Source organism: Magnolia sinica, chromosome 9 (assembly GCF_029962835.1).
Source record: "Magnolia sinica isolate HGM2019 chromosome 9, MsV1, whole genome shotgun sequence".
Classification (NCBI taxonomy): Eukaryota; Viridiplantae; Streptophyta; class Magnoliopsida; order Magnoliales; family Magnoliaceae; genus Magnolia; species Magnolia sinica.
Genome location: NC_080581.1, coordinates 50,671,225 through 50,698,328, shown reverse-complemented (window position 1 = coordinate 50,698,328; position 27,104 = coordinate 50,671,225). Strand labels below are relative to the sequence as shown.

Sequence of the window (27,104 nt, the reverse complement as noted above, 5' to 3'; positions counted from 1 at the left end):
TTACATAGCCGATTTACATTACTTTCTCAGTATATGACATTAGCTCGCTATGTCTTTTCATTGCATATTCTGGATAAGGTTGATGATATTTTTATAGACTTGTCAGTATTTGTAAGGCCCGTATCCTAGTTCATACTATTCTTTCAACTTTCGCTGTCCTCTCGTTTGAATTTCGGCAACCTTCGACCCTTAACCGGTATTTGTGCGTGACCCTGAGTCACACGCCATCAACCTGAGTCGACTCAACCCGAGACTTGTACTTTAACGACCGCGCCGTTGCCTCGGTTCCAATGCCACATCTCGCGGGCTGAGGCGATACCCAGGCCAGGAGATGTGGGCCCGCGTTCAGTTTGAGGAAAACACCGCGCTTACGAATTCCGAGGGAATCTCAACAACTTGTCACATCCATCAACCCATTAACCAATCACCTCAACCAAGTACACCATCACCTCACACCCTTCCCCAAGCAACCCCCAAAGTCAAAAAGGTTCTTACACACCCATACTTTTCTTACACCATCTACCACAAAAGTTAAAAAAGTCTCTTACACATCCATCACCACCACATCCATCACCCATCTCTCTCCCTTTACAACCCTCTCTCTCTCTCTCTCATTCTCAAACCACTCTCCCAAGCAAGAGAAAACACCGTACGTCCAAGCCCTCCCAAACCTCCCCAAGAGAGAGCTTAGTGTGTGGCCCACTTCCTACCCTCCCATCTCCCATCTCAAGCATCCAAACTCCATCTCCTCCGTTAGGATCGAAGCTAAGGAGTAAAGGAAGCCAAGGGAGCAAGAAGGAGTAGACGGTGGGTGATCTTGGTCCCACATTTGCATTTTTTTTGTGTGTGATTAAAGTGCCACTTGTAGTGGGACCCACTTTGATGTATGCTTGTATCCATGAGGGGCCCATAGTGGCGGGGCCCCTCCGTTATCTCTGATCTTTCTTTCTCTCTTTCCACTTTCCTCTCTTCTCTCTCTTTCTCATGTATTGTGGACCCCACAATGAAGTATGATCCACGACGTCCCATCCGTAGGGCCCACCTTGCTGACCGCCTTTGGGTGGGCCTGGATGTAGGAGAACACAAATATCAGATTGATCTAAATATGGTGGGCCACGTCCAAGTGGGACCCACCATGATGCCTGTGTTGTATTTAGTCCAGTGTCTAGGGACGCCGGACGTGCATCACAATGAGGTGTGGACTGACATTGGGTGTGCTAACAGTGAAGTGTTAACTGATAGTGGTGGTGCACTGTCAGTGGGTGTGCTAGCCATGGAGGGGTGCTGATGGTGGGGTCCATGAGACCAATCCACACCGTCCATCCTTTTAAATGGGCCACACCGTGGTGTATATGGTTTATCCAGACCGTTCACCACCCTTGGATAGTGGGACCCACGTCCATGTGGGGCCCTCCTTGATGCGTCTGTCTACACCTAGATCCATAGCTCAACTGACAGACTGAGTGGAGACACCTCGTTTCAACGCTGGGGTCCAGACCCTCGCTCCAGTGCTAGGCGGAGTGCAAGGTACCTCGTCTCAACACTAAGGTCAGTTGGGGTCCATGGGACCCACCATATCCCATGCTGTCCACTCGTTTGGATGGGCCACACGTGTTACGTGTGAGCCGTCCACCACCCCTGAACGGTGGAACTCACCCTATGTGTGGGGCCTCCATTGATGTATGTGCATGTTCAGGCCGTCTAGGGTCTGGATGTTGTTTTTTTTAATATAATATTAATACATTATGTTATATTATATTGATATATGATATAATATATTATATATTATATAATATCTTATATTAGCTAGGAAGGGTGGGCCCTACGTGGGATCCACCTCTGCCTTCTCTTCAATGCTTAAAAGTTGCTGTGCAGTAGTATATTATATATATATATATATATATATTATATTATATATTATATATCATATACATGACATGTGAGGGTGGGCCCTACGTGGGACCCACCTCTGCCTTGCTTTAAGCAGCAATAGCAACATGTACGGCAGCTATATGGTTGCTCTGTTGCCGTGCAACCAGCTGCTGTACACAACAGCAAGCTCTATGGGTCCCACCTATTCCATCCACATCGTCCATCTATGGGACCCATCATGATGCATGTGTCGTATACAAACCGTCCAACCATTTGAAGATATCATTTTATGGCATGAACAAAAAAGTGGGTCAGATCTAAAGTTCTAGTGGGCCCCACCATTTAAATAGCGAACCGTGACATCCACCGTTCAAACTTCTAAGGGCCATGGTAGTTTCCAAATAAGCTGATATTGTTTTCACTTCATTTATCTCTGTTCTATCTTATGAATAGGTCGGGTCTTAAAATACATAAGGGCGGGCCCGACTTGATATATATGAGGCCCATCGGTGCAACCGATTTGATATATATGAAGCCCGATGGTGCGACCCATATAATGCGGCCCATGTGATGTGGCCCACTTAACATATGAGGCCGAGTGATGAGGCCCAGGCGCGAGGCCCGTTATGATATATTTGAGGCTCAGGTGCGAGGCCCACCTGTTGTGTATTCGAGGCCTGATGAGATGTATGTTGGCCCATATGACGAGGCATATGTGACATAAATGAGGCCCATCGTGATTGTACATATGGCCAATGGGCCCATTATTGTTTGGCCCTATGTAGGCCACTCCTTGGGAGCAATGTTGGTTAGATGTCCACATTGAGGGGCAATGATGGTTAGATGTCCTCATTGTGACCTTCCCTTAGGCCTTGTTAGGCCCATTCTCTTCATGGGTTAACCCAAATAAATGGGCCCCATTCACCGTAGATGGATGACTCTGTGCTATCAAATTTGATATAACCACGGTTGAGTGTCGATCTTTATACTATGGTTGATCGGCTGATCATCTATGGACCCCGCTTTATTTATCTGCAGATTATCGGTGCCGATTATTGAGGCCAACACTGATTATCGACCCTGATTGTCGATGTCGATTATCGACCCTGATTACCGGTGCATATTATCGAGGCCGATTATCATGACTGATTGTCAATTTTCGATTGACGTGACTGATTTTTTGATTCTGATTGTCGTGACCGATTTGTCGATTTCAATTGTCATGGCCGATTGCCGATTCCGATTGACTTGACCGATTGCCGATTAGCGATCGAGGCCGTTTATCATGACCGATTGTCGATTCCGATTAACGTGACAGATTTACTGATTTCGATTATTCGCCGATTCCGATTGTCATGGCCGATTGCCTATTAGCGATCAAGGCCGATTATCGTGACCGATTGCCAATTTTTGATTAATGTGACCGATTTGCCGATTTCGATTATCGATAGATTCTGATTGTCGTGACCGATTTGTTGATTTTAATTGTTGAGGCCGAGTATCGAGGCCGATTCCGAGTGTCGATCCCAATTGTTGAGGCTGATTTCGATTGTCGAGGCCTATTGTGATGTATTCGAGGCCCATGGGACATGGCCCGTTGTGATATATTTTCGGCCCATATGGTGAGGCCCGACTTGATGTATATTAGGCCGGTGGGAGCGGCCCATTGCGATGTATATTAGACCTGTGAGATGCAACCCACTTGATGTATATGTGGCCCATGAGTGAGGCCCATCGTGATGTGTATTAAGCTCTTGAGTGAGGCCCATGGTGTTGTATATTTGGCCCTGGTGTGAGGCCATGAGTCCACTGTATGTTAGGCTCTATATGGGTCATTCCTTGAGGGCAATGTTGCTTAAATGTCCACATTGTCAAGGTTAATTGTCGATGCCGGTTATTGATACTGATTATGAGTATGTAACCGTATAACATCATGATACATGCCCATACGCATCATCTGCATGTTTGTTATGAGATGTGGTTGACCATTGCATGTGTCCTTGGGCAGATTGTTATGAGACTCCCTGATAGGCAGAGGTTATCTCACATGAGCACACGGTATGCGCAGGATTGATGCATGACTGGATTGTATGACTCATGCATCTTGCATTGTGTGTTGTGATCACTATATGCTCTATCGACATCAGGGCCGTAGCCTCTACAGGCATATCGTGGGTGGCCAGATGGGACACCGAAAATGTTTGGTTCGAGCATCGGGCTGCCATAGATGGCCCTGGGTGAAAATCCCTAAAACCCTCTTGGTACCAGTGGATGTCCCAACGTCGAGACTGAGTGGATGTACATGAGTGCCCGAGTGCCAAATACCAGGAGGCCGCATCTCTCGCTGTGTCGTGGTCGGTTGGGAGGGGGTGTGGCCTTACCCGCCCGAGAGAGTAGGCAAAGCTAGGCTAAGTTTGACCAGCTTGAGGAATAGGTCTGCTATCGACGGGCCAGGTAGGTATTGGCAGACTACTGGCCAGGTGGATAGTGAGGTCTCTTCCACTTACCCAGTTGTACGCTTGATGGGGTGGCAGGTGGTGTTGAGTGTAATAGACCCCGGTGATGATCCCAGAGAGGAACCGTACTGATATATGGACTTATTGAGTAGGAGTTACATACTCATTTATTCATTCATTTACTATCAACTAGGGCTGGTGGTGCGTAACTATTTGTTACGTGTACCTTCGCAATGGCCATGATTTTGGTTGGGGCGCGCGACTAACCTGAGATCAGGAGTTTACCACATTAAGTCTAACTATCCAAATTTAGGTGTGGGACTGGTTTGGATAGAATTCCCTTATAATAGACCTCATGGCCTGCGATACTACGTACTATCATCCCGACTTCACACTCCAGCATGGTCATTCCATTCACACCGCATCTCACATTACATCTGCAGCATATGACATTCTGGGTTACTATGTTTATGCATTTCTATGGCCTAGATACGACTGACAGTATTTGTGGACTCATCAGGATTTGCATATTGCATTGCATCCTCGGCATCTGTTATTACCTTATTATGTTTTACATTGCATAGCCTTGGTACGACTGATAGTATTCATGGACTTACCAGTATATTTTCACTTACTGTGATTACTCTAATATTGGTTACTTGGCACTTACCTTACAAACACTTTCACCACCCTCAAAGCTTTCTATAAGCTTATGCACGATAGATGCCTGCACGTGGCGTTAGGTTGCAGCAGCGTTGAGCTTGAAGCATGTAGCTGTCTTCTGGAGCTTTGATTTCGATATATGTATTTCCCTTTTAACATTCTATTCAAATGATTATATTAGTGGATATGTGATGATGATGTTGCCTTTATGATTTGGGTATACTTGTGGTTATGCTTCTTATGAGACAAATGTACATTGGAAAATCCTCCTTGTAGGATCCGAGGATCGAAACCTGGTGTATGGACGCTGGGAACCGAGAATGGGGTACAATAGAGGCTGTCGGCACCGGGTTCGGCGATGGGGATTCATGTGAATCCGATTTTCCGGTTTGGGGCGTGACAGTATTTCTGCTTACTCTAATATTGAATGGTTCGTGGACTTACCAGTATTTCTATTTACTCTGATATTATATTTTGAGCACGCATATACTACTCACACACTTACACCACCCTCTAAGCTTTCTATAAGCTTATGCATGATAGATGTGTGGAGGTGATGCTAGGTTGCAATAACGTGGAGCTTGGAGCATGTAGTTGACTTCTGGAGCTTTGATTTTAGCATATGTATTTCCCTTTCAGCATTGTATTCAAACGTTTATATTAGTGGATATGTGATGATGATGTTGCCTTTGTGACTTGGGTAAACTTGTGGTTATGCTTCTTACGAGATAAATATACTTTAGAAAATCCCACTTGTAGGATCCCAGGATCGGAACCTGGCGTATGGACGCTGGGAGCTAACAATGGGGTACTACGGAGGCTGTCGGCACCGGATTCGGCGATCGGGAATTTTGTGAGCCCGGTTTCCGAGTTTGGGGCGTGACACTGGATCTTTAGATCTGCCATATTTTTTGGCTCAAGCCTTAAGACAAGCTCAAAAAATGGATGGACGGTTTGGATATAACACATACACATGATATAACCCACAGAACTTGCTGACATCAATACACTAACTACATAGCTAGTGTGTGGACACCAGCCAATCCATTTCCGTCCAGATCGGACATGGATTTCCCGCCAAGGACGCGGAATAGCCAATGATAAGTTGATTAACGAGAATCGCCACTGAAGTGACGCCACCAAGTTATGTGGGACCCACCATATGTATGTGTTGTATTCACACTGTCAATCCATTTGGTGATATAAATTTGAGGTATGAGTCAAATGATGAGTCAGATCCAAAGCTCGAGTGGACCCACAACAGAAATCAGTGGAGAGAGTGTCGTCCACTAATAAAAATGTCTAAGGGCCACAAAAGTTTTCGATCAAGCTGAAATTTGTGTTTTACCTTTTTTCATGTCTGTCTTAACTTATGAACACATTGGATCTCAGATAAACATCATAGTAGACGTTAGGAAGGTTTCAATTGTGGGTGTCACTCTTCTCACTGTTTTCTGTGGTGGGGTCCACTCCAAATTTGGATCAGACTCATTCTTTGTCTCATGCCCTAAAATGATATCTCCAAATGGATGGATCGTGTGGATACAATACATACATCATGGTGGGTCTCACAGAACTTGGTGGCATCACTACTTCAATAGCTGAGTCTTGCTACTCAACCTGTCTGTAGGGGTGTACATCGAGTTAAACCGAGTCAAGCTAGCCTTAGCTCAACTCGGCTCAACCACCATCTGACCTGAACTCGAACTCGGCTCGGCTCGATCCTTGAACCTAACTGGCCAGCTCCGCTCGGTTCAACTAGTAGCTCGGGCCAGTTCGGGCCGAGTTCGAGCCAAGATCGAGCCGAGTTCGTCATTGAGGCATTTCCTCAAACACCTACACTGCACCTTCAAAATACCCGGACTACACCTTCTAAACAATGCAAAAAATAGAGTTGCTATAGCAAAGCTCTTAAAAACAACAAAAAATATCAATACTCAACTTCTCCACTATCATTTTATTGCAGAAAATGAGATTACAGTAGGTATATATAGAGATTTCAGGCATATATGAGATTACAACAAGTATATATAGAGATTTTAGAGTTTGAAGAATCTGAATAGCTTGATTGATTCACACCCACCATCATCACAGGTGAGACACTATTGTAGAAACCATTCTCATATGATGTGCATCCCAACCCAGGTACTCGACTCAAACATAACATTTTATTAAATGCAACTCAACCAAGGTACTAGACTCGAACACTTCGTTGAGTCATTTTATCAAACACTTGGTGAGCAACATCAATGCAAAGTAACCGAGTCACCAAACTGGTTTGATCCGAGTTCAATTCAAGCTAGATTCGATTTGAGTCGAGTCGAGGTAGGGCCTACTCGAACTCGGCTCGAACTCATTTTCAACCTTAAAAAATCAGCTTGACTTAGCTTGAACTCAGCTTTGAACTGAGTCGAATCGAGCTTTTTCGAGTCAAGTTGAGTGAGCTAACCGAGCTAGCTCGGTTCGTGTACACCCCCACCTGTCTGTATCTAATCTGCCTCCTCCTGTGAAAACCTTCTGCATGAACTTCCTGCCAAAGATTTGTGTGGGGCCTACTGTGATGTTCGTGAGAAAGCCTGTCTGTCCATCCATTTTTCGAGCTCATTTTAGGACATGCAACCAAAAATAAGATGTATCCATTTTTTTTTGTTAGCTTGTTAATACACCCCACTGTCAGTTGACGCTTCACTGTTAGCAACCCCCATTAGAGATCGATACCAAGACCTCAAGTGTTGAAACGTGGTATCTTTCACTTAGTCTACCACTTGAGCTATGGATCAGGGTGTAAGATGTATCCAAAACTTAAATGGGCCTCACGATAGGAAATAGTGGGGATTTTGTGACCTATGTTGAAACATTTATATGGCCACAAAAGTTTTGTATCCATTTAAGTTCATGGTGTTTTCACTTCATCGCAGTTAAAATGACCTTATAAACAGTTTGGATGGAATATAAACATCAAGGTGGAGTCTAGGAAGGTTTCAATGGTGGGCATTCCTTTCCCCATTGTTTCATCTTGTATAGCCTACTTGAGTTTTGGATACTCCTCATTTTGGTCGAATGTCCTAAAATGAGGTAAAAAAAACGGATAGACGTGTTGGATTTCTCACAAACATCACAATGGGCCCCACCCAAAATCCTTGCGCTGGAACTTCACGTGAAAGGCTTTCGTTAGGAAATCTGCTTCAGTCATATGCTAGATTTACCGCTAAAACCTCTTGCAGAATTCCCTGCGCTAGAAACATAGGTGGGGCCCACCTTCATGTTTGTGAGAAACCCACCCTGCCCATCGGTTTTGTGAGTTTATTTTAAGACATGGGATCGAAACTGAGGTGGATCCAATAATCAAGTGGGCCCAAAATGTGAGGATTGAACATCTTGATTTGAAATATTCATGGGGCAACATAAGGAATTTATCTATTTTTTATGAATAATGATATTTTAATTTTCTCTTAATTACTTTAATTTATTTGAATTAAATAGAATAATTTTATTTTCATTTAATAAAAATTAATTTCTTTATAATGTAAAACATTTCCAAATAGGAGATAGGGGCAAATGCATCAAATTAACGTATTTAAGACCTTTCATATGTTTGTTAACAAACACGTTGTTTCAAATTTGGTACTTAATTTTCAGACTTCCACCATAATTACCAAACAAAATTTTTGACTTCAGATTCAGGCTTCAGATTTCATATTCAGGCTTCAGATTTCAGATTCAGGCTTTAGACTTCAGATTTAACAAATGGGGCCTTATTCTCAAAAAATTTATGACAATGACCTTATGGTATAACGAAATAAAGGTTTTAGCCTCCCCTCTCTAAATTTTAGGCTTTTTTGCCCTATGGGCACTTTTTGTTTTTTTTTTTTAAAGGATAAAAATGCCATTCTGTCAGTCGTTCCCTCGTATGGTAGTAGCTTATCTTGAAAGTTGAAAATCCTTTTTTCAAAGAGGAGATTGTGGTTCTGTGATCACCTCGCGCGTGCGTGAAGTGTCATTGTTACGGTGTGGCCCGCTCTGGCTCAAATTTTGCCACACACCATTCCTGAAAACGGGAAAACAGATTTGTTCAGAATCGCTAGGTTTCCTTTGCTATATAAACCTTTCCCAAGGTTGTCAGAATGATATGTTTAAATCTTTTGAGCCTTTTGGAGTCAGCACTAGCTAAAATAAGGCTTTAGAATCTACAATTGGCTAGAGTCCGTAGAATCACCTAAAGAGCGAGAAATCCAAAAAGTTCTTGACTCAAGTGACTCCTAAGTTGATATATGCTATGGATTCAGAGTAAGGGGTCTGATTATGGAAAAGGAAGTATTTTTCGCTTGTGCAACACACGGTTTTTACTTTATTGGGTTGTACATTTTTAGGGGCTTCGAGGGACTTCCGATAACTCTCAAATTAAATTGTACTATCTTGGCCTATATGGCCTAAATAAGTAAAAATTTAGAGAACTAAATCAAGGTAAATGTGCTAGTAAAAGTAATATAAAGACAACTACAATCCTAAATTTTTGGTTATTCCTTTAAATAACATTTTTATATAGAAGATCCCAAAAATGAGAGATTGTAGAGCATACTAGTCGTGACATCAGAATAAAGCCTATTAATAAAAGTGTTTGTAAGTAAAGAAGGAAAGAAATACAAGAGTGCGAGTGGGTGCAGGTGTTTAGGGGATGTGTGGAGTGGAACAGGGTTTAATTCAATATGTGAGAGGGAGCGAAAAAATCAAACACCCTTTCATTAACAAAGTGGGTGGTCGGACATCCTGGGTTTTGACCCTACTCATTGACTTTTGCTTGATTTTGGCTTTTAACTTCTCAATTGAAAGCGATATAGATAGAATTGAGGCAAGGAGCTGCTCCTGAAAGTAACATGATAAGTTTAGTTTAAATTATTGCAAAAGGGAAGACAAAAAGTTAATCGAACCCAAGTATAGGGCTGCAATGTAGTAATAACTTGGTAAGACCGAGGTCGATCCATGATAACATCTAAATATTGCATATTTATCCTCTCAGTTGCACTATTTTTCATGCATTCAAAGTACTTAATTAATTAACTAACATTTAAGTTGTACATGCGAGGTAATCCGGGAAACAAAGATAAAATCATGCTTAAGAAGAAGGATTAAATTCAAAGGATTAATCAAGAGAAGACTTAGAGATTTGGAAGTCATTAATAAAGAATTCACATGCCAAAGATACAAGAAAACTAAGTAGAAAAGGTGGAGAAAAGACTGGTGAAATCAAAAGTTTGATAACAGAATAAACCGACTGTTCGGTGCCACCTAAGGTTAGTTCGGTCTAACCGAATGTGTAAAAAAAGTCCAGTAAGAAATGATGATTTTTGGAGAAGCTAGGTTCGATGCCACCAAAGGTCCCTTCGGTGAGACCTAAGAGAGATGGAGACTTCATATGCAAATAGAAGAAATTTGGCCGCAATCAAGAGTTAATTCGATGCGACTGAAGGCTAATTGGTACGACCGAAAGTCCCAGTTAAATGTAACCGAAGCATAACTAAAGTATGTAAATTGAGGTCAGTTTTGTATCAGTGTGGATTTTTTCTATTTAAGGAGGTTTTTAAAGCTTTTCTTGGTACGAATTAGAGTAAAAGGTATTGGGTAATGAGTTGTGGAGCCTCCAAGGAGTCATCATTCTTATCCAATCCATTGGTTCTAATTACTTTTATGTTTTTCTTTTTTATTTTTAGTTTAATCATGTCTTTGATTAGCTAATCTCTTAGATAAGGCTAAGGGATGAACCTTTTAATTGATATTTGATATATAATTCATTTCTTCAATGAAACTTTAAGATTTTTATGTTGAATTATAATTATATATGATTGAATTCCTAGATTGGGGAAGGAATCAATCTGTAAAGTTGTTTGATCTATTATCGCCTCTGAGTACATTAGATGCTTTCAATTCCCTATGATGTAATTACCTAGATCTTCATAAAAGATCAAGCCTATCATGATTCTAATATTTATTGGATGTTTTTAATTGATATTAATATGTTATCTTCTTATTAGAATGGATTGGAATCCAGTTCTAGTTGAGTTATCAACTTAAGAAGACGAATTGAATTCAAAGTCTATTGATTAGGGACTCATGGATCCTTAATCCTTTTTATCATTATTTTTACAACTCTATTCCACTAGTTTAAAAACTCAGATCAACCAGTTTTCATATAATTAGTTCTTAATCTATTCTCTCCAAATTCCCTATGGATTCGACCTCGATCTTACCAAGTTATTATTACATCGAGGTCCGATACTTGGGGTTGTCAACTCATGGGTTTGGTCAATCCACATGAAATTTGGTGAGAGTATACTAAGATTTTAATTTAAGAAGAAAGGTTGGTCTGGGTTTTTAATCTAGTGGAATAGAGTTGTAAAAACAATGATAAAAAGAACTATGGATCCAGGAATCCCCAATCAATGGACTTTAAATTCAATTCATCTTCTTGAGTTGATAACTCAACTAAAACTATTTCCAATCCATTCTAATCAGAAGATAAAATAGTAATATAAATAAAAAAACATCCAACATAGATTAGAATTATGATAGGCTTAATCTCTCATGAAGATCTAGCTTTTTTTTTTAACACACGCACACACACCCCACACACTCATGCTAATGGAATTTCACCACTTATAGATACTTGAACCCTTGACTGAGTGTTGAAACTCATGAGAATCTACCACCCGAGCAAGAGTAGGGATCCTCATGAAGATCTCGCTTACCACATCATAGGGAATCGAAAGCATCTAATATATCCAGAAGCGACAATAGATCAAATAACTTTACATATTGATTCCTTCCCCAATATAAGATTTCAATCACATACAATCACAATTCAACACAAAAATCTTAACTTTAATTGAAGAAATGAATTAAATATCAAATATCCATCAAAAGGTTCATTGCTTATCATTAGTTAAGAGATTAGCCAATCAAAGACATGATTGGACTAAAACTCGAAAAGAAAAATATAAAAACCAACAAGAACTAGTGGATTGGAGGACTCCTTGGAGGCTCAACAACTCCTTGCTTTATCCATTCTACCATAATTCGTACCCAAGAAAGCTTAACACACTTCCTTAAATAGAAAAAGTTCACACTGACTTGGAACCGACTCCAAGTTACGCACTTTGATTACACTTTGGTTGCAGCCAACTGTACCCTTCAGTCGCACTGAATTACCTTCGGTCGCTCCGAATTAGCGCTCGGTTACAGCCAAATTTATTCGGTTTTCCATCTGAATTCTCTCTCCCTTAAGTCGCACCGAACCCCCCTTCGGTGGCACAGATCTTAGCTTTGGTCGCACCTAAAGTTGAGCCGAATTAAGTTTGAAAATCTTAGTTTGTTGCTCGACTTTTCTTTGCACATTCGGTCGGACCGAACCAACCTTAGGTGGGACCAAACTGTCTATTATTTTTATTATTTACACTACATGATTTTTCAGTCTTTTCTCCACATTTTTACTTAGTTTTCTTGGATATTTGGTATGTGAATTTTTCATTTATGACTTCTAGATCTTCAAGTCTTCTCTTGATTAATCTTTTAAGCTTTAATTCTTCTTCTTAGGCATGATTTCATCTTTATTTCCCGGATTATCTCGCATGGACAAGCTACATGCTAGTTAATTAATTAAGCACTTTGAATGCATGGAAACTAATGCAATTGAGAGGATAAATATGTAATATTTAGATGCTATCACACCTTCCAACCAACATTTTGCTACTCTTGAGCAAAACATGCGAGAAATTCTGAATTAAAAAACAATTCCGAAAAGAAACCAATTCTGTAACCTTAAATAATTTCAACTTAATCCAATCCAGAAAGAATCAAATCAAACATATCATTCACCTAAATTCTAGTACTTTGATAAATATTTCGATTAAACTCAAGTAATAATCATTTAATTGAATAATTGCTAACATTAAATTTCATGAATGTATTAAGTAATTCAGACTTAATAACACCATATATCTAGTGTTTATACCTTCATGTCTATAATGATAGTTAAACACATGAACAAAACAATCAAAACCTAAACCAAAACTTGTCTTACAGTTCAAAAATTCACTTGTCTAGCTCTTGAATTTTCCATCGATGGCTTTCACACTATTACTTCTTTTTTTAAATAGTCTTTTCATAAATAATTTAATAAGTAACCCTTTTCGACGACAAATATTTTTAAGCCAGGTAATACTCTTCATTTTTCACTTTTCTCAATAAACATGATGAAAAAATCTCCCAGGTTTGGTTCCTAGTAAGGTTTGGTTCCTAGTATTATTCATAATCATTATTTCAACAATTCAGTGTCCAAACTAAGGTCTAATGTGTAAGTTAGATGTGACAAATGAATTCATAAGTCAATTAATGTTAAAAGAATTTCAACTAAATATCATTGAAATGAACTTAATATTAAAATCCATTAAGTAACTAGAATTTAGGCCGTAAAAATATTTTATACTAACACTCGAATTTACCTCTTGAGACTATATAAAATTATAGAGTTGGGTCTAATTTTTTTATTTAGAATTTGTAGCTAAAAAAATCTCTATGGAAACCCACCCCCAACCTAAAATCTACATTGTCCTCAATGTATAAAATGTATTCAATAAATATAACATGAAAGCAACAAAATAAAGAGGAGTAGGTGGAACAAGTATCTAAAGGACAACATACGATAAAAAACTTCAAAGATTGGTGCTTCAACAACTAAAAATTACAAAACAAAAGATCATATTCTACTAAAAGAAACTAAATCATAAGAAAGAAAGGAAAAGGATCTCCATCAGACTAGGAGACCAGTCCTAATACACAAGATTTTCTAGAGATATGGACACTTCTTCTGGAACTAATTTTTCCACAAACGGTTTCAGTCTCTGACTATTTGCCTTAAACACATTACCATTTTTAGGATTCACAACTTTCACGGCCCATAAGGATAAACAATCTTTACTATGAATGGGCCAGTCCATCTGGATTGCAATTTTTCAAGAAAGAGATGAAGACGAGAATTATAAAGGATGACTGTCTGATTTAGCTCAAATATTTTTCTGAAAATGTTGTTGTCCTGAAACACCTTCATCATCTCCTTATAAATTCTCGCATTGTCATAAGTGTATTTCCTAATTTCTTTTAACTTCACAAGCTAGAGCTTACGTAGCATGCTATCTTTGTCAATGTCAAAATTGAACTTCTTTATGGCCTAGTATGCCTTATGTTCCAATTACATTGGTAAGTGACGATCTTTTTTAAAGACAAGTGAAAAGGAGAGCTCAAGTAGTCCTAGAGGGGGGATGAATAGGACTATACCAAATAATTGAATAAAGTACTGAATAATAAATAAATCAGAGATCTCAATTGCACTAGTATTGAAATGTTGATTCAAACTGATTCATAGGACAACCTTCACTCAAACAAGTTTAGGTAGGACAAACTTATTTCACGAATGTGATAAGAATTAAAATTCTAAACTAAACACAAGTAAATAAAACTAAATATTACAAGCATTCACCACTTTAACATAAAAGGAATTACAAACATTCATCACAAAAAAGATAAAAGCATTCACCACAATACCAAGAATTATAGTGGTTTGGTGTGTCAATAATTGTTCTCAAACAGCCACACCTATTCCACTCCCAAAATTATTATCTTCGTAATCTTGGCTTTCACTATGAATAAGGTTTTCTCGAGGTCACCTTAAAACCTGATACAGTTGTGATTTTACTGGGCTATCACAAACAAAAACCCTCACTGAGATTTTCTAACTTATCTTAGAAAAACCAATACTGAGATTTTCTAGCTTATCTCATGTATACTTATCTTCACCGCAGAAGTTGTAGCCGAAGAACCGTTTTTCTTGAATGTCGAATGTTCAATGTTCAATCCGATAGAAAAGGTCCAGGTTCTATTGATTTTAATTAAATTTAAACCAATAACTACTTGTATTAATTCATTGAAATTTCAATAAGAAGAGTATTCACTCTCTTTTTAAAATAAGAATGACAGAGTTTGAGATTAAGGAATTAAACAAAAAAGTTATAAACTGATTTATAAATACCGTTCAATAGCTTGACAATAACTAAGGCTTCTCTCTCTCTTATAGAAGGATTTTGATAGACTTAAATGAATTTTAGGATTGAGAGAGAACCTTAATTTATAGGTAAAAAAGTTATTTTTTTTACTAGCCTAAGGCAATCTTTGACTGGCCTAAGCACCAGATTTAGTTCCAATGGATTTTCAAATTTGAGCGGGATAAGATTTAACAAATCTTCAACTGGTTGAAGGCTCTACTCGACTAGTCGAGGATGCCAAGATCTGAAATGATTCAGTTGCTGGACTTCGAGTAGACCACTCGACTGGTCAAATGTGTAACAGAAATTCTATTTTCACTCGGTTTGTACTGGGATTGGTCGAGAAAATCTTAGGTTGGTTAAGCTAAAACTTAGGCTAGTCGAAACTCAACCAAATACAAGCATAAAAACCCAAATTTAAATATATTTTGATAGCACTTAAATCTAAGGTTTTTCTATCACGACAAAAAAAAAGAGCAAAGGCTATGGACTATGAGAGTCTTTTGTTAAACCGTAGCTATATTACTACGGATTATATCTGTAGCTATAAGCTACTTCAATCTGTAGCTAAAAGCTACAATCTCACCACTGTTTGGGGACCCATGGGGCCCATTGTAATGTACATGTTTTACCTAAGCCATCTATCCATCTTGAAAGCACATTTTAGGGCATTAGCACAAAAACTAAGGCAGATAGATGTCTTAAGTGGACCACATGGTAGGAAATAGTGGAGATTAAGTGCCTACCGTTATCTATGGTATGGTCAACTTGGGCCTTCGATTTGCCTTATTTTTGGGATCATGTGCTGAAAGTATATTTTAAAATGAATGGATGGTGTGGATAAACCACATACATTACGGCAGGCCCCACGGAGCTTCCAACTGGACCGTCCGTCTCTAATTCCTTCATCAAATGTATTACCAAATCGGCACCAAGAAAAGAGCTCCCATGCCAGGTAAGAAAACCCTTGCTCTTCTTTTCTTTCCTGCACAAGGAAGCAAGAATGGAAGCCCTAGCCCACCTGCCTCGTGAGATCATTAACCCCATGAACCAGCACCTCAAGCGTGTAATGGATCTCTCCATAAAGCACAAATTTCTCCCTAAAGATCTACAGGTCCTCCTCTTTCTCTATTCATATTTTTCGTTCATAAATTCAAGGGTTCGAGTACCCATAGGTGGTGAAATTCCACCAGGGCGTGAGTGTGTGGGGGTGTGTGTGCGTGGGTTTTAAAAAAAAGTTCAATCGATTTTTCCCTTAAGATTTTGTGTATTACTGTATGTTTTAAAACAAGTTGCCAATGATTGAATCTGTATAGTTTACATCAATCATTTTTTATTTGGCTATGTTATTCTTTGGCACCTTACATGCTTGATAAAATGCCAAACGGCCCAAACTTGCTGTTTTGGGGAGAACCCTGCTTTATTCCCCTGAGCTGGGTTTTTCTGTACATGGTGTAAAAGAAAAGTTATATTACTATAACTTTTCTAATAGAAACTTCACAATGTACTATATATGTATATCAGATTTCATGTGTACAGTTATAATGCTAAAATTGACCGTTTAAATTTGGGAAAACTGCCACATGCATATATAGAAATGATAAAAATTCAGATTAAACTACACTCAGTTTCTTAAAAGAAACATTTCAATAATTCTGCAGCATCAGTTTTTTGGTTCTCCTATGCACTGGTATGAAGTATTCAACTTAATTATCTGATATATTGTGCAGTCATAGGCTGTGATTGGATGGTTTCGTTAGTGGTAGAAAGCCATTTGTTTGAATAAAGCTACTGATTCTGTTAAGCATATAGAAATTTTAATAGTAATCATGGGAGAGAATAACTCTACTTTGGAATCCTATGATATCTACCATAAAGAATCTAGAGGGTATTCAAGGATTCCCAATAACTACAACTTGCTCGATCAGGTATTCTGACACTTCTTTCCTCTCTCCTTGTTGCTTTTCCTTGAATTCTTTCACTCGCCATGTTTGTAACTAACGGAAATAAATAAATGGTGATTGTAGATTTGTAGATGAATTAGAAAGTCCTATTCATTAGATGCTTCACTGCATGTGCGGCCCATGGTTTAGGGTTCCAAACTGTTGATATGATGTTCCTCATTCTGGAAGAGGAATGCCCTGTAATATCCCAGGATGTTCCAAACACTTATCTTGGTGGTCTAAAAATGTAGACTGAGTACATTAACATTTCATATTTCATAATGACAAGTCCATATATCAAAGGCTTAGGGCCTGTTTGGCTAGACGGATCCCATGGGATTAGGAGGGATGGATGGATTTTAAGGTAATGATGGTGGTGTCAGTGGATTGGTTTAAGATCCATGGGATTCCTATATCCCGGGACAAGTTCACTGAGTCTGTTTGGCATGCCTAGCATATCCCGGGATTTTACCTTCCAATCCGTCCAACCAAACACGCCCCTAGCATGATTGAACGGGATTAGGAGGGATGAGATCAATTTTAAGGTAATGATGGTGATGTCAGTGGGTTGGTTTAAGATCTATGGGTTTGCTATATCCTGGGACAAGTTCATCGGGTCTGTTTGGATCCTTTGGCATATCCAAGGATTTTACCATCCCATCCCTCATAATCCCATGGGATCCGTCTGGCCAAACACGCCCTTAGGATTTTCTTATTTGGTGTATTTCTAGTACATCACTCAGCTACTGTCAAGGCTGGCAGATGAACATTTTGAATCAGAGAATACCATGGGCCCCTAAGCAGGGAACCCTGTATGTTAGAAAGCGAAGGGCCCGGAAGACCAGCCACACATCTCGTGTTATACTATGGAACCAAACACCTAAATCTTAAATGTCAGCCATAAATACTTGTAGTTTCAAGAGATAAGTTCACTACAGCTATTTCTTTTCTTTGATGTCAGTGTCTCATGTAGATTAGGCCAAATAGACCATCCATTGGTCAAACATAAATCTGAGGAAACACTTACGAATTAAAGGAATCTCTATTAATGGAACTTTGTAAAACATCAAAGAAAAAAGTCTTTCACCTGTAACAGAAGACGATCATCATAGTTAGCCTTCTATTTAAAATCTGTAGATGTAAGTTTTTAGTACCATTTATTCCATGCCCAAGTACATGTAAGTTAGTATCTCACCGATATAAGGAATCGGCCAGTATATTTTTTATTATTATTATTATTTGAAAATTACCCTGAATGGCCCCCATGACTATTAGATGCATACTTGGAAAATTTTTACTTGTTTCGAATCTTATAGCTCCCTATTGGAATTAACCTGGATGAGGCGGGGTATAAGTATCTATCATATGTTGATAGACCCAATAGCTTTATAGGGTGCGAAAAGCATATACCATGATCTAATTGTTTAATGGTGGTTTCACCTGATAAACTGGATTGGATCTCCTGTGCATGTGCCAGGTTGGCATGTCTATTTGTGTAGAGATGACTATGGAGGGGATTGCAAACCTCTAAGGGCTTGTGCCTGGGTATAGTATTTTGCCACATTTAATTGTAGGTTTCTTGCAATTTTGTTTTTAGTAACTAGCAATATCCATGCCATGCCTGGACAATCTCCTGTTGATTTTTACATGGATGCTTATTCAAAAAATGATGTGTGTACAGTTGTTGGTTGACATGAGCTGGTTTTTGGTTGCAGGTAATTGATTATGGAGTTCATAAGCTTTGGAAATACAATAACATTGGGGGTATTTCATCTATTACCTACCTTGTCAATTCTATGTTGAATTGCCTCATTAAGCTGCTTGTGAAAACTATCTAGTCCTCTTCTTAATAGACCTTAAATAATAAATAATAATTGCTTTCAAAGCTGATGATTGTATTGTCTATATGCGCTAGCTGTTGGCTGAAATGGATATTAGTTGAGAAGATCCTGAGTAACTTTCTCATCTTGCAATTCTGTGGACAAGGCCCAACTATATTATATGCAGGTACCTATGATCTCCTATATATTTGTTGTATATGATTACTTGGAACCGAATGTGCAAGCCTTCATTACTAGATGTAGTTGTTAGATCCATCTAATTGATGGCTGAATGGAATGATTTATTTGAATGTAAAACTGTCATGATATGTTCGGTTTTATGCCTTGAAACTTGATTCTTGTAAATTACTCTTGATATGTTGGATGTGCTTGGCTGGTATGTTTTTGGGCATTTGGCAAGCCATCAACTTGGCTAATATGCTTAAAGATTAACTAGAAGTAAACTAACATGTTATGTATATGTTTTGATGCAAGACAATTTTTGCAAAGTTGGGCCAAGAATTCCAACTTAAACCTGATCCACAACCCATTAATGATAGTGTTAGCCTAGCTCCATTTCAAGTTGAATAACAGAAACATATTGGTAAATATTTTCTATTTTCTCTGTTTTGTAGGGATTTTTAGAATAATTTACTTTTAAATATTTCAGACACTCTTGATCCTCATGCAAACGTCACCATCATGTATGCTTTTATTCACATATGCACTAGCATCATTGTATAGCATCATGACCTAAAAGTTAACTCTATTAAGTTTGAATATTAGATTGATAGGCCTTTATTGGACACTTAAAATGAAAATATCCATGGTCTTATTTCAGAATTTAAGTATCCATGAATGGGAGGTTAGGATTGTTCAACCAATTTGGCTTTTGGAGTGAGCACATTTTCTTTATTTAGCACTTTATACCTTTGAATTAATTAATTACTGTCAAAAGTTTGTTTTATTTTCTACTTTAGTTTTTAGACATTTATGAAATTGCCCATACTCTACTTTTCAAACCTGTTAAAAATAACATAAACCGTACATCAGCACAGCCATAACTGAGAACTTTCTTTTTAGATGTTGGCATGACTAAGTTCCATGTCCCATGTAGAACTTGACACCTGTACACACGTAACATGGCATGTATGTTCATATACTCGATTTTCTTATTAATACTCAAACTAATAATACTATCTTGCTGTTGGCTTTCCACAGGGAGAGCTGGATGAAAAGGCAGAAATCATACATGAGGATTTGACCAATCACGTATGTACCTTGATTCCTTTTGAGAAACTGTGACAATTATGTCTCTTCATTTCTCATTAGTTGCAAAATTTTGGTTTCATGGATTGAAGCAAGCCATGGCAGGTTTGATTTTTCTCATGTTAAGACAGTAAATTTCGTTGATCAATCGCCTTACTTCAAATGTTTGATTAGGAAGTAATCTTCTTATGCCATTCAAAAAAAATAAAAAATAAATAAAAGAAGTAATCATTGTATGCTGATTTTTGAGTTGTTACTGATCTTCAATTTGGCCCTTTCTCTGTTGTTTTAAAAATAAATATTGATCTCAAGTCTAGCACATCTGCAATAATTTATCATCAGTTGTTTATGGTTCTGTTATGATTTTCAAAATTCACAATCATCTAGTCATATCACTGACTTGATTATCCTTGACCGTGCTCATAGTCCCGCGTACAGAGCTTGAAATTTTCTAATAAAATACCAAGGTATTCGTTGACCCAGCTAATTCATCCTAGAAACCGAAGTGAAGGCTGAATGTTGGGTTCTGAACATACATGGATACATCTTCATGAATTAGTCAAGCATTCTAGTTTGCCCATTGTTTTGTCTATTGTAGTTCTTTTGACATTGGAGTGTGCATGACTGGTTGATTTTCAGTGGATTGATAGAGAAATTGTAATGTTACAAAACCCGAATGATTGGACTGAGCGTTGAGGGCCATGTGTTGGAAACGTACGTGCTTGTATTTTTATATCTTGTTTAATTAATATTACTTCAAATCTGTAAATATACACGAGTGCAAAGAATTCTATGATATGCTCCATGCATTTGTCAAATTGTTGTAGTTGTCTGATCAGTGTGATTTGGGTGCTATGGTGTATCCATGATTGGATCCACAGAATAGTCTGGGTCACCATGTGCAATCTGTATTGCACTTTATATTGCTACCTTGCTCGTTGTATAATAGGTAATTTGTGTTATGGAAAATTTACAATTTTTGGCCATGTCTCACATACAGCGTGGTAAAAACCAAGTAAAAAAGTGAAAATTAAGAAAACTCATAGTGAGAAGCAAGTTGGGATTTGGTTTGTGTTTTTCAAATAAACAATCTACTACTAGCTTCCATCATCTACTATTGGCTTCCATCATGGGCACATGTTTCCCAAAGAGCCAAATTGTCCATTTATAAATGAATATTGCCTATAGCTATTTTATCCGTTCTTAATATACACTTGTGTGATTAGATTGCTTTATTGCACATGTATGTGCACTTAGCAAAGCTCTGTTCATGATGTAAAGTTTTTTGTTCAAATTGGAAGGAGGCTTCTAAGAATATTATTATCTTTTCTTTTTCTTTTGCTCCGTTCTTGATGTGTACCATTGTTTGCTCAAATTGGAAAGGGGATTTCTAAGTTATTTTCTTTCTTTCCTTTTGTTTTCTTTTGATAGGCTTGTCGGTTGATGACAATTCACAAGGAGTAAAATGGATATATGGAGCTCTTTCTACTCATATGTGGTCAGGGATGATTTGCAAGGAGTATAGATAAACTTTTCTTTATTTCTATCTTACCTTTTCTTTTTATTTCTTATTCTTTGGTTTTTTTTTTTTTTTTTTGGGTTCCTTCTACCCTTCCAACAGAATTGTGTAATCATATGTGAGAGATATGATGGCCCTTGTAAGAGCTTGGAAGACAAATTACTCTCTCGTTATGCATGTAATTAATTAAGTGTGATGTATTTCTTCTATTATTCTTTATTTGTATCAGTGTAGTTTGGTAGATGGATTTATAAGCCATGAAGTCTTTATATTTATTAGCTTATTAGATGGGTTGATTTATCAGGGCATGTACTATAATGGTAAGAGATACCAATGTTATAATTTCTTTATAATAAAAAAAAGACATTCGCTACGGCTCTCATTCTAGTTTCAGCTAGAAATATAATCTGTAGCCATAAGATATATGGCTACGGATTTAATCTGTAGCTATAGATTTAAGACCTATGGTTACGGTACTATGACTACAGTCATGCTACGGACGATAACCGTAGCCATAGATATTTGGATACAACTTTTATTTGTAGTCTTTGCCCTTTTTCTAGTAGTGTAGGGTTTATAATACCTATATGGACTAAACTTCATTGTCTTGAAGTAAATTAGAGACTTGAACTTCTCTAAGGAGCTTGATCTTCAACTTGATCTTGTGCTTGATCTTCTACTAGATCTTGAAATGGTTTTGAACCTTGATCTTGAATTATACTTGAAGATCACTTGATAAGATGTTTTGACTAAATGAAATTTGATAAACAAAGTGTGAAGTATACTTTAAATATTATAGCACTTACAATCTCCCCCTTTGTCAATTTCGTGACAAAACACTTAGTATTACAATTATTAAAATGAAGCTTGGTACTCTTGTACACATGTTGTAGAAGATTGTTGAAGATTTACTACTCCTCAATTTGTACTTCCCCTGTATTATGATATAAAAAATCTCATTCCAAAGCATTCCATACCATAACATTCATTAATTCTACAAGCATTTATGTATCATTCATATATTCATATATTCAAAATATGTCATTCTTCAAGTAATAACTAACCCTCTCCCCCTTTTTGTCACAAGTTGACAAGGGAAGGAATAGTTTATCTATTAAGTAAATGAGATATTCAATGAATTGAGAAGGACAGAAACTTAATAGAAGAAGAAATAAACACATGAATATAGCAAGGAGTAAATTACCATATGAAATTGTCAAAGTTAGAGAAATAACATCCGATTTTAGGAGAGTGTGAAGAAAGTAACCAACTAAACAAGCAAAGTTTAAGTTTTACAGCTCCATAAACATAAGTAATAAAAAGAAATGATTTCAATCAGATCCAGATGATGAAGGAGCAAGCATAGAAGGGTCAAGCTGGTGCAAATTCCTGGTGATACGATGAAAGTACTTTTTCATATACTTCATTGATGATTTTTGGGTTTGAACCACATTGTCTTGGGAGACCCGCAATGCTTCAACCTTCTCCTCCAAAGATTTAAGACGATCATCAACCTGAGAAGGTTGATAATCTGGATCTTTTGGATCATCTGACTCATTGAGTTCAGCAAAAATGTCTTCAGGTGCAGGTGCTACCTCTTCTTCTTCACATTGGCCAGGAAGAAATTGCAGATTCATCTTATTCAAGTTGGTATTATTAAATGGTAAGTCCAACTCCAGTGCCTCAGATGCAGGAATGGTGACATTACAATATAAAGCAATGCATGTCATGAGGTAAGGAAATGGAATCGAACCATGACCAAGATGTAGATGAAACTGAATAATAATGTAGCATTTTACATAAAGAAGACAGACTTGAATACCAGATGCAGTCAAATGGAGGACATGATTCATAAATGAAGTAAGTTCAGACTTATTCACCGATTTAGGATAGATGTTAGACGTAAAAATCCTATGAAGAACTCGATATCTTGGGAGCATTTGGTAAGCACGGAGAGCATTACTGGATTTCCATTCAGCATTAAAATGACATAATTTATGAGTAATTGCTTGCCATTCAGAATGAGTCATTTTATTAGTTAAATTATCAATTGGAATTGCATCTTCCGCAATGGTAATCTCAGTCAATGTCGAGATAGTATAGCGATTAACTGTGAAGGTCCCTTCTATGAATTTAATCGTAAATGTATGATCTTCTAGAGACATATCACAAATAGAAGTGTACATTCCTTGCGCAATGAAACGATAAGCCGTTCCGCCCCAACCAAGGATGCCATCCCAACCGATATTAGAAAGAAGAGGAACAAGATCAAATGGTGTAATGTTTATCATTCTTTTAGTATGATACTCTATTTAATGTTTGCACAAGAAATAATTAAAGAGAATAAATGGATTGAAGCTAGATCAGATTTTACACAAAACCCACTACAAAAAGGGTTTGAAATAAAAAATAAACCCCAAATATGAGATTGACTAGCAAATATCTACCCAAAACTTAAAGAAAATTGAAAAATAAACACTTATAACCAAGTTTGGAAGTTGGGTTCATCGAGTGAGGCACCGGCTAGTTGAGGAAGAAGATGGAAATGAAATGGAAAAAGTGAATTTTCCCTTTTTAGGGTGAAATCGCATGGTCCTCGACCGGTCGAGCACGTACTCGACTCGTCGAGGGTTCGATTGGTCGAGTATGTACTCGACTCGTCAAAAAACACACAAAAATTGAATTTTGGCATGAATTTTATTATTATTTTTTAATTTTAATTTTATTATGCATTTAATTAATATAAATATAAAACAAATAAATGCATAAACAAGATGATTAATTAATAATATACAAACTAATATCATGCTTTAAATTGGAAAATCTATTCTTATCAAGCGGTTTGGTCAGTATGTCTGCAAGTTGCTTCTCAGTTTGAATGTATTGTACCACAATACTCATCTTCAAATAATTCTCGAATATAATGGTACGAATATCGATATGTTTAGTATGAGAATGTCGGATTGAATTTTTTAAAATATTAAGTGTGCTTGAATTATCACAATATAATGTCATTGTATCTTGCACAATACCATAATCAGCTACCACTCTTTTCATCAAAATAAGCTGAGTGCAGGCATTACCAGCTACGATATATTCAGCTTCATCTGTCGAGAGAGATACAGAATTTTGTTTCTTGTTGAGCTAAGATACTAAACAGCTCCCTACGTAGAAACATCCATCACTGGTAGATTTTCTATTGTCAATATGTCATGCCTAGTCTGCATCAGTATATCCGGCAATTTGTACGAATATATCATGCGAATACCAAAGTCCTAAGTTAGTAGAACTCGCTACATTTCTTATTATCCGTTTAACAACAATTAGATGTGATTCCTTAGGATTAGATTGATATCTAGCACATATTCCAACATTAAAACCAATATCAGCTCTACTAGTAGTTAAGTATAAGAGACTACTAATCATGCTTCAATATAAACGAGAGCCTACACTTTTACCTGATTCATCCTTTGAGAGTTTAAGAGTTGTACTCATTGGAGTATCAAACTTTTTCTTATTCACAAACCCAAGGCATATTTGGTTTGTGAAATGAATATCCCATCTTTAAGTTGTTTAACTTGTAATCCAAGAAAATAGTTAGTTCACCAACCATACTCATTTCAAACTTGGATTTCATTAGATCTGCAAACTCAATAGATAAGTTAGTGCATGTCGATCCATAAATGATATCGTCAACATAGATCTGAACTATTAGTATATGATCGTTATATTTCTTAACAAATAAAGTTTTATCAACACTACCCATAATAAAGTTGTGACTAAGTAAAAATTCAGTTAATTTTTCATACCATGCCTGGGAGCTTGTGTCACGCCCCAAACTCAGAAATCGGGCTCACAAAATTTCTGATCACCAAATCTGGTGTCGATAGCCTCGTAGTACCCCATTCTCGGCTCCTAACGCACATACGTCAAATTTTGATCCTGAGATCCTACAAAGAGGATTTTTCACCGTACATTTATCTCATAAGAAGCATAACCACAAGTTTACCCAAATCACAAGGGCAACATCATCATCACATATCCACTAATATAAACTTTGAATATGATGCTGAAAGGGAAATACATATGTCAAAATAAAATCAAAGCTCCAGAAGACAGTTGCACGCTCCAAGCTTAACGTCGTTGTGACTAACGTCACCTGTATGCATCTATTATGCATAAGCTTATAGAAAGCTTAGAGGGTGGTGAAAGTGTGTGCGCAAGATAAGTGTCAAGCACACAAATACAACATCATAATCATACAAAGTCAGAAATACTAGTAAGATCATGAATTATATGATATCAGAGTAAGCAGAAATACTGACAAGTCCATGAGTCAAATAATATCAGAGTATGCAATATAGATCAGCTATGCAAATGAGGAGTTATAAAGAGCCAAATATCAGATGCTGAGGATGCAATGTAATATACAATTCTTGATGAGTTCACGAATACCGTCAGCCGTATTTAGATCATATAAATGCAGAAACACAGTAACCCAAAATACCATATGCCGTAGATGTAATGCAATATGCGGTGCAAATGGATTGACCATGCTGGAGTGTGAATTTGGGATAATAGTACGTAATATCATAGGCTATGGGGTCCATCACAAGGGACTTCTATCTAAACCAGTCCCATACCTAAATTTGGATAGTCAAACTCAATGTGGTGAACTCCTGATCTCAGGTTAGTCGCGTGCCCCAACAAAAATCCTGGCCATTGCGAAGGTACACATAACAAATAGTTTCTCACCACTAGCTCGAGTGGATAGTGAATGAATGAATGAATGAGTATACAACTCCTACTCAATAAGTCCACATATTAGTACTGTTCATCTCTGGGATCATCACTGGGATCTACTACACTCTACATACAAATTGTCACCCACTGACGCGCGACCATGCAAATGGAAGAGACCTCATTATTCGCCCGACCAGTAGTCAGCCAATATCTACCCGGCACGTCGAGAGCGGACCCATTCAAGAGCTGGTCAAACTCAGCCTAGCTATGCCTCCTACTCTCGGGCGAGTAAGGCCACATCTCATCCCAACCAACCACGACACAGCTGGAGATGTGGCCTCCTGGTGTTCGACACTCAGGTGCTCATGTATCCACTCGATCCGACATTGGGGCATCCTATGGTACCAAGAAGGTTTAGGGATTTTCACCTGAGGCCATCTATAGCGGTCCGATGCTAGAACAATTTTCGGTGTCCCATCTGGCCATCAATGATATGCCTATGGAGGCTACGACCCTGATGTCGCTAGGGCATACAGTACTCACAACACACAATGCAAGATGCATGAGTCATACAATCCAGTCATGCATCAATCCTGCGCATACTGTGCGCTCATGTGAGATAATCTCTGCCTAATAGGGAGTCTCATAATCACTTGCCCAATGACATATGCAATGGTCAATCACATCTCATAATGAACATGCAGATGATGTGTATACGTATGGCATGT

At 37.9% G+C, this 27,104-nt stretch overlaps 1 long non-coding RNA gene across 1 annotated transcript; it reads left to right on the top strand.

The window, feature by feature from the left end:
• Positions 1-19,049: 19,049 nt before the first annotated feature.
• On the top strand, positions 19,050-21,845 carry LOC131256300 (uncharacterized). Its single transcript, XR_009176730.1, has 3 exons — positions 19,050-19,549; positions 20,067-20,117; positions 21,546-21,845. It is a non-coding gene; the product is annotated as an uncharacterized LOC131256300 (long non-coding RNA).
• The last annotated feature ends 5,259 nt before the right edge of the window (positions 21,846-27,104 follow it).